Raw genomic sequence first — 12,113 nt, forward strand, 5'->3', positions numbered from 1 at the left:
GTGGTTGCAAGGGTCGAGTCACAGCTCTTGACCCCGTGTGTATGTATGTACTCACCTATTTGTGCTTGCAGGGATTGATTCACGGCTTGTGTGTGTCTGTGTGTGTCACAGTGCTGGTACATACCTGCAGTATACCTGGAGAGTGTTTCAACGCCTCCGCAGTCTGTGACCAGACCTCGCGGTGGATCAGGGCCTAATCAACCAGGCTGTTACTGCTGGCCGCACGTAGACTGACGTATGAACCACAGCCCCGCTGGTCAGGTACTGACTTTGGGTACCTATGCAGCGCCTTCTTGAAGACAGTCAGGGGTCTATTGGTAATCCCTCTTATGTATGCTGGAAGCAACTGAATAGTCTTGGGCCCCTGACACTTATGGTGCTGTCTCTCAGTGTACCCGTGGCGGCCCTACTTTTCATTGGGAGAATGTTTCATCTCCTGCCGAGTCTTTTTCGTTTCGTAGGGAGTGATTTTCGTGTGCAAGTTTGATACTAATCCCACTAGAATTTTCCAGGTTTATGTTATCATGTATCTTTCCCGCCTGCGTTCAAGGAACTTCAGCCGTTCCTAGTAATTTAGGTGTTTTATCGTAATTATGTGTGACGTGAAGGCTCTCTGTACACTCTCCGGGTCAGCAATTTCACGTGCCTTGAAAGGCACTGTTAGTGTACATCAGTATTCCAGCCTTGAGAGAACAAGCGATTTGAAGAAAATCATCATGGGCTTAGGGTCCCTAGTTTTGAAGGTTCTCATTATCCATCCCATCATTTTTCCTGTCAGATGTGGTGGATACGTTGTTGTGATCCTTGAAACTGAGTTCCTCTGACATTATCACTCCCAGGTCCTTCACATTAGTTTTTTTGCTCTATTGTGTGGGTGTAATTTGTTTTGTACTCCGATACAGTTTTAATTTCCTCAAATTTTCCATATCAGAGTAATTGAAATTTCTCTTCATTGAGCTTCATATTGTTTCTGAGGCCCAGTTAAAGATTTGGTTGATGTCCGCCTGGAGTCTTGCAGTGTCTTCCATGGAGGACACTGACATATAAACTCGGGTGTCATGTGCAAAGAAAGACACGGTGCTATGGCTTACATTTCTGTCTATGTCAGATATGAGGATGAGGAACAGGATGGGAGCGAGTACTGTGCCTTGTGGAACAGAGCTTTAGAATGTGGCCGCCTCAGACTTTACTCTGCTTACTACTACTCTTTGTGTTGTATTTGTTAGGAAACTATAGATCCATCTACCAATTTGTCCCGTTATTCCTTTTTCACGTATTTTGTGCGCGATTACACCATGGTCACACTTGTCGAAGGCTTTCGCAAAGTCTGTGTATACTACTTCGGCATTTTGTTTGTCCTCTAGAGTATCCAAGACCTTGTTATAGTGATCCATTAATTGGGACAGGCAGGAGCGACCTGCTCTAAACACTTGTTGCCCTGGGTTGTGTAACTGATGTGTATATAAATGGGTGGTGATCATTCTTCTTAAAGCCATTTCAAAGATTTTTATGATATGGGATGTTAGCGCTATTGGTCTGTAATTTTTTCTATTAATTTACTGCCAACTTTGTGGAGTGGGGCTGTCTGTGGTTTTAAGTGACTGTGGGATGACCCTTGTGTCCATGCTCCCTCTCCATAGGATACTAAAGGCAGTTTTTCATGAACACAGAGTTCCACGAGTCTTGGCCTGGGGCAGAGTGCATGGGCATATCATTTATTGCCTTTTTGAAGTCATGTGGTGTTAGTATAATATCAGAGGTGTTTGAATTGACCAAATTCTGAGTCTCAGCAATAAAAAATTCATTTAGGTTGTCGACTCAGTCTGGTTAGCGGCTCACTAAACACCGAGTCATACTGGGCCTCTAGTATCTCACTCTTCCTTGCTGTAATCTGTGTAGGTCCCATCTCGTCTAAGTAGGGGTCCAATACTGGATGTTTTCGCCTTAGATTTATCATAAGAAAAGAAATATTTTGAGTTTCTTTCAATTTTATTTATGGCTTTTAGTTCGTCCTGAATTTCTTGTCTCTTGTATGATTCCTAAAGCTTAAGTTCGATATTTGCTATTTCTCTGCCCAGTGCCACCCTTCATATTTTAGATATACTGGCCCCGTTCAGCAGCTCTGTGATTCTTCACCTACGCCTGTATAGGGAGCGTCTCTCTCTCTTTCTAGTTTACATCTTTTCCTTTTTCATAAAGGAATGTGCCCTGAGCAGACCTCAAGTGCCGCGGAGTTAACTCTTTCTAGGCAAAGGTTCGGATTTGTGTTGTTTAGGATATCTTCCCAGTTTGTTTCATTTAGGACATGGTTGACTTGATCCTACTGTATGTTTTTGTTACTGAAGTTGAAATTAGTGAAGGCACCTTCATAACTGGTGACATTTTGCTGGTCAGGATCCCTGCGCATACATGTCTGTATGTATACATGTCTGTATGCATACATGCCTAGATGAAGTAGTCTTGATGAATCTGAGGCATAGGCAGGAGGATGGTCAGTCACTTATATAGAAGTCAGATGAGGTGCAGCAGTTGAAGCCATCGCTACTGTGGGCCAGACCAGCTAATAGAAGTAGGTCAGGCCCAGGAGTTGTGTCAGAGGTTGACCAACAAGCTGGAGAAGGCTTCCTCTGTACCAAGATTGCATGATGTTGATTTGTCAGCAACATCATCTCCCTGTAGCGATCATCTCCCTGTAGCGATCATCTCCCTGCAGCCACCATCTCCCTGCAGCGATCATCTCCCTGCGCCCACCATCTCCCTGCAGTGACCATCTCCCTGCAGCGATCATCTTCCTGCAGCGACCATCTCCCTGCAGCAATCATCTCCCTGCAGCCACCATCTCCCTGCAGTGATCATCTCCCTGCAGTGACCATCTTCTTGCAGCGATCATCTTCCTGCAGCAACTATCTCCATGCAGCAATCATCTCCCTGGAGTGACAATCTCCCTGTAGCGATCATCTTCCTGCAGCGACCATCTCCCTGCAGCGATCATCTCCCTGCAGCCACAATTTCCCTACAACGATCATCTCCCTGCAGTGACCATCTCCCTGCAGCGACCACCTTCCTGCAGCGACCATCTTCCTGCAGAGACTATCTTCCTGCCTAAGCTTCAGAATTATCAAGAATGCGATAACGAACACCATCTAGGCTAAGATACTGATTACCTCGTCTCCTGCTGTCTTCAGTTTCAGCACCTTCAATGAACCTCTGTACTGACTTGATAAACCACCGGCTGGCGAAAGGTATTGAGGATAGAGATACCCAGGTGTTGCACATGTCATTCATTACTGGGAGCTTCAATATCTACAGACTTTTAGCTACATTTATTTTAGGCCGTCAGGCCACAGCTGTCAGGTGACAGCAGGTACCTCCACCTGCTGAGTTCCGGGTAGTTTGGATGACTACAGGTAATGAGCTATATAAAACAGCTGAGAGCTGCTGACAGTGTATATCTTTATTGTCTTGAAACACAATGAACCTATATGGGATAAGATCTGATTAAATTTCATTACATAGATGCTCACTACAGAATACAATAATATTAATGCATCAACAATTTTACGTAGCCCGCCTACACTACAACTGACTTCCTTCATACTGTGTGTTCCCCTGTTTTTGTCTCTGTATTGGACTGATTAAGCCCCCTGTTGGCGAAACGTTTCCATAATAGTTACCTCATGTTCCACTCGTGTCTACTTTATACAGTTGTGAGTGTTATACACCTTGTGAGTGTTATACACCTTATTGCTAGAGACAAGAGGCTGACACATGGGTAAAATAACACAATAAACAGCAGGTAGAAATCTTTAAGGTACAATGAAGCTTCATTAAGTTTCTGCTATAGCTCCTTCGTAGGTGAAACCTTCAATATTCAAGGTTCGCATACATATTTTCTCATCACCTCAGACTACCACTTCACGTCTACCACTCTCTCCAATATCATTCTATATACTGGACTGATAAAACACTGGTTGGCGAAAAGTTTACACAGTGAATATACCCAAGAGTTGCACATGTGTTGTATATATATATATATTTATTTTATTATCACACCGGCCGATTCCCACCAAGGCAGGGTGGCCCGAAAAAGAAAAACTTTCACCATCATTCACTCCATCACTGTCTTGCCAGAAGGGTGCTTTACACTACAGTTTTTAAACTGCAACATTAACACCCCTCCTTCAGAGTGCAGGCACTGTACTTCCCATCTCCAGGACTCAAGTCCGGCCTGCCGGTTTCCCTGAATCCCTTCATAAATGTTACTTTGCTCACACTCCAACAGCACGTCAAGTATTAAAAACCATTTGTCTCCATTCACTCCTATCAAACACGCTCACGCATGCCTGCTGGAAGTCCAAGCCCCTCGCACACAAAACCTCCTTTACCCCCTCCCTCCAACCCTTCCTAGGCCGACCCCTACCCCGCCTTCCTTCCACTACAGACTGATACACTCTTGAAGTCATTCTGTTTCGCTCCATTCTCTCTACATGTCCGAACCACATCAACAACCCTTCCTCAGCCCTCTGGACAACAGTTTTGGTAATCCCGCACCTCCTCCTAACTTCCAAACTACGAATTCTCTGCATTATATTCACACCACACATTGCCCTCAGACATGACATCTCCACTGCCTCCAGCCTTCTCCTCGCTGCAACATTCATCACCCACGCTTCACACCCATATAAGAGCGTTGGTAAAACTATACTCTCATACATTCCCCTCTTTGCCTCCAAGGACAAAGTTCTTTGTCTCCACAGACTCCTAAGTGCACCACTCACTCTTTTTCCCTCATCAATTCTATGATTCACCTCATCTTTCATAGACCCATCTGCTGACACGTCCACTCCCAAATATCTGAATACGTTCACCTCCTCCATACTCTCTCCCTCCAATCTGATATTCAATCTTTCATCACCTAATCTTTTTGTTATCCTCATAACCTTACTCTTTCCTGTATTCACCTTTAATTTTCTTCTTTTGCACACCCTACCAAATTCATCCACCAATCTCTGCAACTTCTCTTCAGAATCTCCCAAGAGCACAGTGTCATCAGCAAAGAGCAGCTGTGACAACTCCCACTTTGTGTGTGATTCTTTATCTTTTAACTCCACGCCTCTTGCCAAGACCCTCGCATTTACTTCTCTTACAACCCCATCTATAAATATATTAAACAACCACGGTGACATCACACATCCTTGTCTAAGGCCTACTTTTACTGGGAAAAAATTTCCCTCTTTCCTACATACTCTAACTTGAGCCTCACTATCCTCGTAAAAACTCTTCACTGCTTTCAGTAACCTACCTCCTACACCATACACTTGCAACATCTGCCACATTGCCCCCCTATCCACCCTGTCATACGCCTTTTCCAAATCCATAAATGCCACAAAGACCTCTTTAGCCTTATCTAAATACTGTTCACTTATATGTTTCACTGTAAACACCTGGTCCACACACCCCCTACCTTTCCTAAAGCCTCCTTGTTCATCTGCTATCCTATTCTCCGTCTTACTCTTAATTCTTTCAATTATAACTCTACCATACACTTTACCAGGTACACTCAACAGACTTATCCCCCTATAATTTTTGCACTCTCTTTTATCCCCTTTGCCTTTATACAAAGGAACTATGCATGCTCTCTGCCAATCCCTAGGTACCTTACCTTCTTCCATACATTTATTAAATAATTGCACCAACCACTCCAAAACTATATCCCCACCTGCTTTTAACATTTCTATCTTTATCCCATCAATCCCGGCTGCCTTACCCCCTTTCATTTTACCTACTGCCTCACGAACTTCCCCCACACTCACAACTGGCTCTTCCTCACTCCTACAAGATGTTATTCCTCCTTGCCCTATACACGAAATCACAGCTTCCCTATCTTCATCAACATTTAACAATTCCTCAAAATATTCCTTCCATCTTCCCAATACCTCTAACTCTCCATTTAATAACTCTCCTCTCCTATTTTTAACTGACAAATCCATTTGTTCTCTAGGCTTTCTTAACTTGTTAATCTCACTCCAAAACTTTTTCTTATTTTCAACAAAATTTGTTGATAACATCTCACCCACTCTCTCATTTGCTCTCTTTTTACATTGCTTCACCACTCTCTTAACTTCTCTCTTTTTCTCCATATACTCTTCCCTCCTTGCATCACTTCTACTTTGTAAAAACTTCTCATATGCTAACTTTTTCTCCCTTACTACTCTCTTTACATCATCATTCCACCAATCGCTCCTCTTCCCTCCTGCACCCACTTTCCTGTAACCACAAACTTCTGCTGAACACTCTAACACTACATTTTTAAACCTACCCCATACCTCTTCGACCCCATTGCCTATGCTCTCATTAGCCCATCTATCCTCCAATAGCTGTTTATATCTTACCCTAACTGCCTCCTCTTTTAGTTTATAAACCTTCACCTCTCTCTTCCCTGATGCTTCTATTCTCCTTGTATCCCATCTACCTTTTACTCTCAGTGTAGCTACAACTAGAAAGTGATCTGATATATCTGTGGCCCCTCTATAAACATGTACATCCTGAAGTCTACTCAACAGTCTTTTATCTACCAATACATAATCCAACAAACTACTGTCATTTCGCCCTACATCATATCGTGTATACTTATTTATCCTCTTTTTCTTAAAATATGTATTACCTATAACTAAACCCCTTTCTATACAAAGTTCAATCAAAGGGCTCCCATTATCATTTACACCTGGCACCCCAAACTTACCTACCACACCCTCTCTAAAAGTTTCTCCTACTTTAGCATTCAAGTCCCCTACCACAATTACTCTCTCACTTGGTTCAAAGGCTCCTATACATTCACTTAACATCTCCCAAAATCTCTCTCTCTCCTCTGCATTCCTCTCTTCTCCAGGTGCATACACGCTTATTATGACCCACTTCTCGCATCCAACCTTTACTTTAATCCACATAATTCTTGAATTTACACATTCATATTCTCTTTTCTCCTTCCATAACTGATCATTTAACATTACTGCTACCCCTTCCTTTGCTCTAACTCTCTCAGATACTCCAGATTTAATCCCATTTATTTCCCCCCACTGAAACTCTCCTACCCCCTTCAGCTTTGTTTCGCTTAGGGCCAGGACATCCAACTTCTTTTCATTCATAACATCAGCAATCATCTGTTTCTTGTCATCCGCACTACATCCACGCACATTTAAGCAACCCATATATATATATATATATATATATATATATATATATATATATATATATATATATATATATATATATATATATATATATATGCAAAACAACCACTCTGAAAGAATAGAGAAATTCCAAGCGCTTTCGTGACTACTCACATTATCATGGAACATAGTTCCTTGATAATGTGAGTAGTCACGAAAGCGCTTGGAATTTCTCTGTTCTTTCAGAGTGGTTGTTTTGCATATTCTGAAATCACCTGTTTACTGTGATCTTATTGCATATATATATATATATATATATATATATATATATATATATATATATATATATATATATATATATATATATATATACTTGTCGTTTTTGTTTACCATTAGTATTAATTCTTTCCAGAATGGCTGAGATGAAGTGTTGCTTTTGTGTGTATTATCCCATTTTAACCTTTAGTTTTCTATGTTCGTTATTCTAAGTCTCAGTATGGAACAGTGTAAGAGAAATGCCTTCTTATTATAGCCGATTAATGTATGAGTGTCTGTCTTTGAGTGGATCTTCATATTTCCATTCTTTGAGGGAGTCGTGACTCACAGCGCCATCTCTTATGCAGCTCTTCCACTATCACTATTTTTCGCCTACATTTTGAAGCCTGACTTCTTTATTACTATTATTGTTTTCCTCCATCTTGGTGACTGGTGACTCCCTGGTGTTGGGAGTTACTTCACCTACTTCTTGCCTCTCGACACTTGTAAGTATTCCACTGAGTTTTGTAATTGTTTACGTTCGGCTCAGCTTGTATACTGGTATGACTTCACAGCACATTAGAACATAAGAACATAAGAACGAAGGAACACTGCAGAAGGCCTACTGGCCCATGCGAGGCAGGTCCAAGTCCCCACCGGCTTAAGCCAATGCACCCAACCTAGTCAGGTCAGGTCACATTGACTTAAGGGAGGAACACGGCAACCGACCTGTTAGCACAAGCTATCAGGTCTAACTCACACCCACCCACATCTACTCATGTATTTATCCAACCTATTTTTAAAGCTACACAACGTTCTGGCCTCTATAACGGTACTTGGGAGTTTGTTCCACTCATCCACAACTCTATTACCAAACCAGTACTTTCCTATATCCCTCCTGAATCTGAATTTTTCCAACTTAAAACCATTGCTGCGAGTCCTGTCTAGGCTAGATATTTTCAGCACACTATTTACATCCCCTTTATTTATTCCTGTCTTCCACTTATAAACCTCAATCATATCCCCCCTAATTCTACGTCTTTCTAGAGAGTGCAGTTTCAGGGCCCTTAGTCTATCCTCATAGGGAAGGTTTCTGATACATGGGATCATCTTTGTCATCCTCCTTTGTACATTTTCCAGAGAATTTATATCCATTCTGTAATACGGTGACCAAAACTGTGCAGCATAATCTAAATGAGGCCTAACCAAGGATGTATAGAGTTGAAGAACAACCTGAGGACTCCTATTATTTATGCTTCTTGATATGAAGCCAAGGATTCTATTAGCTTTATTGCGAACACTTATGCACTGTTGTCTTGGTTTCAGATTACTGCTAACCAGAACTCCTAAATCTTTTTCGCAATCCGTAATATTAAGATCTACATTATTTAGTTTATATGTGGCATGGTTATTGTCCTGTCCAACATTTAGAACTTTGCATTTGTCTATATTAAACTGCATCTGCCACTTCTCCGACCACTGCATCAGTCTATTCAAATCTTCCTGGAGTGCTCGAATGTCCTCGTCAGAATGAATTCGACGGCCTATTTTGGTGTCATCGGCAAACTTGCCGATGTCGCTCTTTATGCCCTCATCTATGTCGTTTATGTAGATTGTGAACAGCAGGGGGCCCAACACTGACCCCTGTGGAACACCGCTCGTGACGCTTCCCCACTCTGATTTCTCCCCATTTATGCAAACTCTCTGCTGCCTATTTGTCAACCATGCCTCTATCCAGGAAAAAATTTCTCCTCCTATTCCATGTGCTTTAATTTTCCTCAATAGTCTCTGATGTGGGACCCTGTCAAAAGCCTTACTGAAGTCCATATACACAATATCATATTCGTTACCATGATCTACCTCCTCAAATACCTTAGTGAAAAAAGTTAATAAATTCGTAAGGCAGGAACGTCCCTTTGTAAAACCATGCTGAGATTCGTTGATTAATTTATGCTTTTCAAGGTGGCTACGAACTGCCTCGGCAATTATTGATTCCATAAATTTTCCCACTATGGAGGTTAGGCTTATTGGTCTATAGTTCGAAGCTAAGGACCTGTCACCTGTTTTGAAAATAGGTATCACATTTGCCATTTTCCACTTATCTGGCACCATGCCAGTTTGTAGTGATATGTTGAAAAGATTAGCCAAAGGTGTGCTAAGCTCCTCTTTACATTCCTTTAGAACCCTTGCATACAGTTCATCAGGGCCTGGGGATTTGTTAGGTTTTAATTTATCTATTTGCCTAAGGACCATGTCACTTGTGACCCTAATAGTGCACAGTTTATTATCGTCCTGTTCTACATAATTTATCATTACTGGAATATCACTGGTATCCTCCTGTGTAAAAACTGAGAGGAAGTATGTGTTAAAAATTCTACACATTTCCTTATCACTGTCAGTGAGCTGACCCGAGGAACTTTTGAGTGGGCCTATCTTGTCCCTGATCTTACTTCTGTATACCTGAAAGAATCCTTTTGGGTTAGTCTTCGATTCTCTTGCAACTTTAACCTCATAATCTCTTTTTGCTTTTCTAATTCCCTTTTTTATTTCTCTCTTTAACTGAATATATCGATTTCTTAATTGCCCCTCTCCTCTTTTGATTTGCCTATATATGCCTCTCTTTTGACCAATCAGATATTTTAATCTATTGTTCATCCATTTAGGATCATTTTTGTTTGATCTGATTTCCCTATTTGGAACATAATTTGACTGAGCAGCTAGAACTATGCCCTGGAAAGCATCATATCGGCAACCATCACCACCTACCTGACCCCTAGTCAGGTCATTCCAGTTCAGCCCACCTAAGTAATTTTTCAGTCCTATGAAATCAGCCAAGCGAAAGTCAGGGACGGAGACTTGATTGCCATTATTAGGGGAATTCCATGATATGTTAAAACTGAGTGATTTGTGATCACTCTCCCCAAGCTCATCATTAACCTCAAGATTATTAATTAGTGTTTCCCTACTGGCAAGAACCAAGTCAAGGAGGTTATTTCCCCTAGTTGGCTCTGTCACAAACTGTTTTAAAAAACAATCCTGGATCGTATCAAGAAAGTCACCCGACTCTAAATTTCCTGTCAAATTGCTCCAGTCAATCTGTCTATAGTTGAAATCTCCCATTAGCACAACATTTTCGTATGTAGATGCCTTACGAATTTCGTCCCATAGAAGTTTACTGCACTCCCTATCAAGATTTGGGGCCCTGTAAATCACACCCAAAATTAGTTTTTCTCGGCCCTCGAGAAGCTGTAACCAAACAGATTCAGTGGCTGACGCTTCTAATTTAATATCTTGTCTAACACAACAATTTAAATTGTCTCTGACATACATCGCTACTCCACCACCTTTCCTGTTGACCCTGTCAGTGTGGAATAATTTATAGCCTTGTATGTGACATTCAGAGGGCATCTCTCTATCTTTCAAATTGAGCCAGGTCTCTGTTATAGCAATAATATCTATGTTTCCTGCACTTGCAATTAATCTTAGCTCATCTATCTTATTTCTAACACTCCTGCTATTAGTATAGTAAACCTTAAGGGAGCTAGTCCCTTGCTGCCCTCTGCTGTCCCCCTTTGTTTTCTGACCTGTTCTATTGTCTTTATTTATAACTTCATGCTGAATGCCTTTTATACATTTACTGGTTCCAACCCTAGTGTTGCAACCTGCTTGTTTCCCACACACACCCATACCTCTATCTTCCATCAGTTTAAAATCATAGGCATTTCACCAATGGCCTTCTCAATCGAGTCTGCAAGTGCTACCACCCCTGCCCCAGAGAGATGAACCCCATCCCTTGCATACATATCATGTTTGCCATAAAAGTTGTTCCAGTTGTCAATGAATGGGATTGCAAGTTCCTTGCAGTATCTGTCTAGCCAGCAATTTACACCAATTGCCCTAGACAACCATTCATTTCCTACTCCCCTTCTAGGCAAGATGCTACATATGATTGGGATCCCTCCCTTAGACTTAATGAAATCTATAGCTGACCTGTACTTATCTAGCAGCTCTTCTCTCCTACCCTTCCCAATATCATTTCCACCAGCACTGAGACAGATAATGGGCTTGTTCCCATTACCTGACATGATATTATCCAGTCTGTTGACAATGTCCCCAACACCAGCTCCAGGGAAGCACACTCTATCTCTCATCTTCTTATTCCTATTACAAAAAGCACGGTCAACATATCTTACCTGAGAGTCACCAACCACAAGAATGCGCTTACCTTCATTAGCAGGGGCAGTAGTACCCTTACCTTCACTGGCCACTGAAGTACATTCATCCTGGAGAACAGAGAAGCGATTTCCTACCTTCAGATCTTCACTCTTAACTTTCCTTACTCTGATGCGCCTCCCATTACTGTGAACAACTCGCCACTTGTAGCAGGTGCTGGGCTGCACCTCACTGCTGGTACCCGTTGCTACCTCCCCACCTACAGCCTCCTCACAGTGAGAGACAGACTGCACCTCACTGCTAGAAGCCTCATTCCCCACATCTCCAACCACCTCACACTCTCTCCCAGGCCCATTGAGGTGGACCTTCAGCCTCCTAATCTCCTCCTGGAGAAGCAAGACCTCCTCCTTCAACTCTCCAAACTCAGTTTTTAAAACACTGCAGAAGCAAGCCATGCTTTGTAACCGTCCACGCTAATCCCCAAAGCATCGTAACATTATAGTACTCCAAACCCCT

Source organism: Cherax quadricarinatus, chromosome 31, assembly GCF_038502225.1.
Source record: "Cherax quadricarinatus isolate ZL_2023a chromosome 31, ASM3850222v1, whole genome shotgun sequence".
Classification (NCBI taxonomy): domain Eukaryota; kingdom Metazoa; phylum Arthropoda; class Malacostraca; order Decapoda; family Parastacidae; genus Cherax; species Cherax quadricarinatus.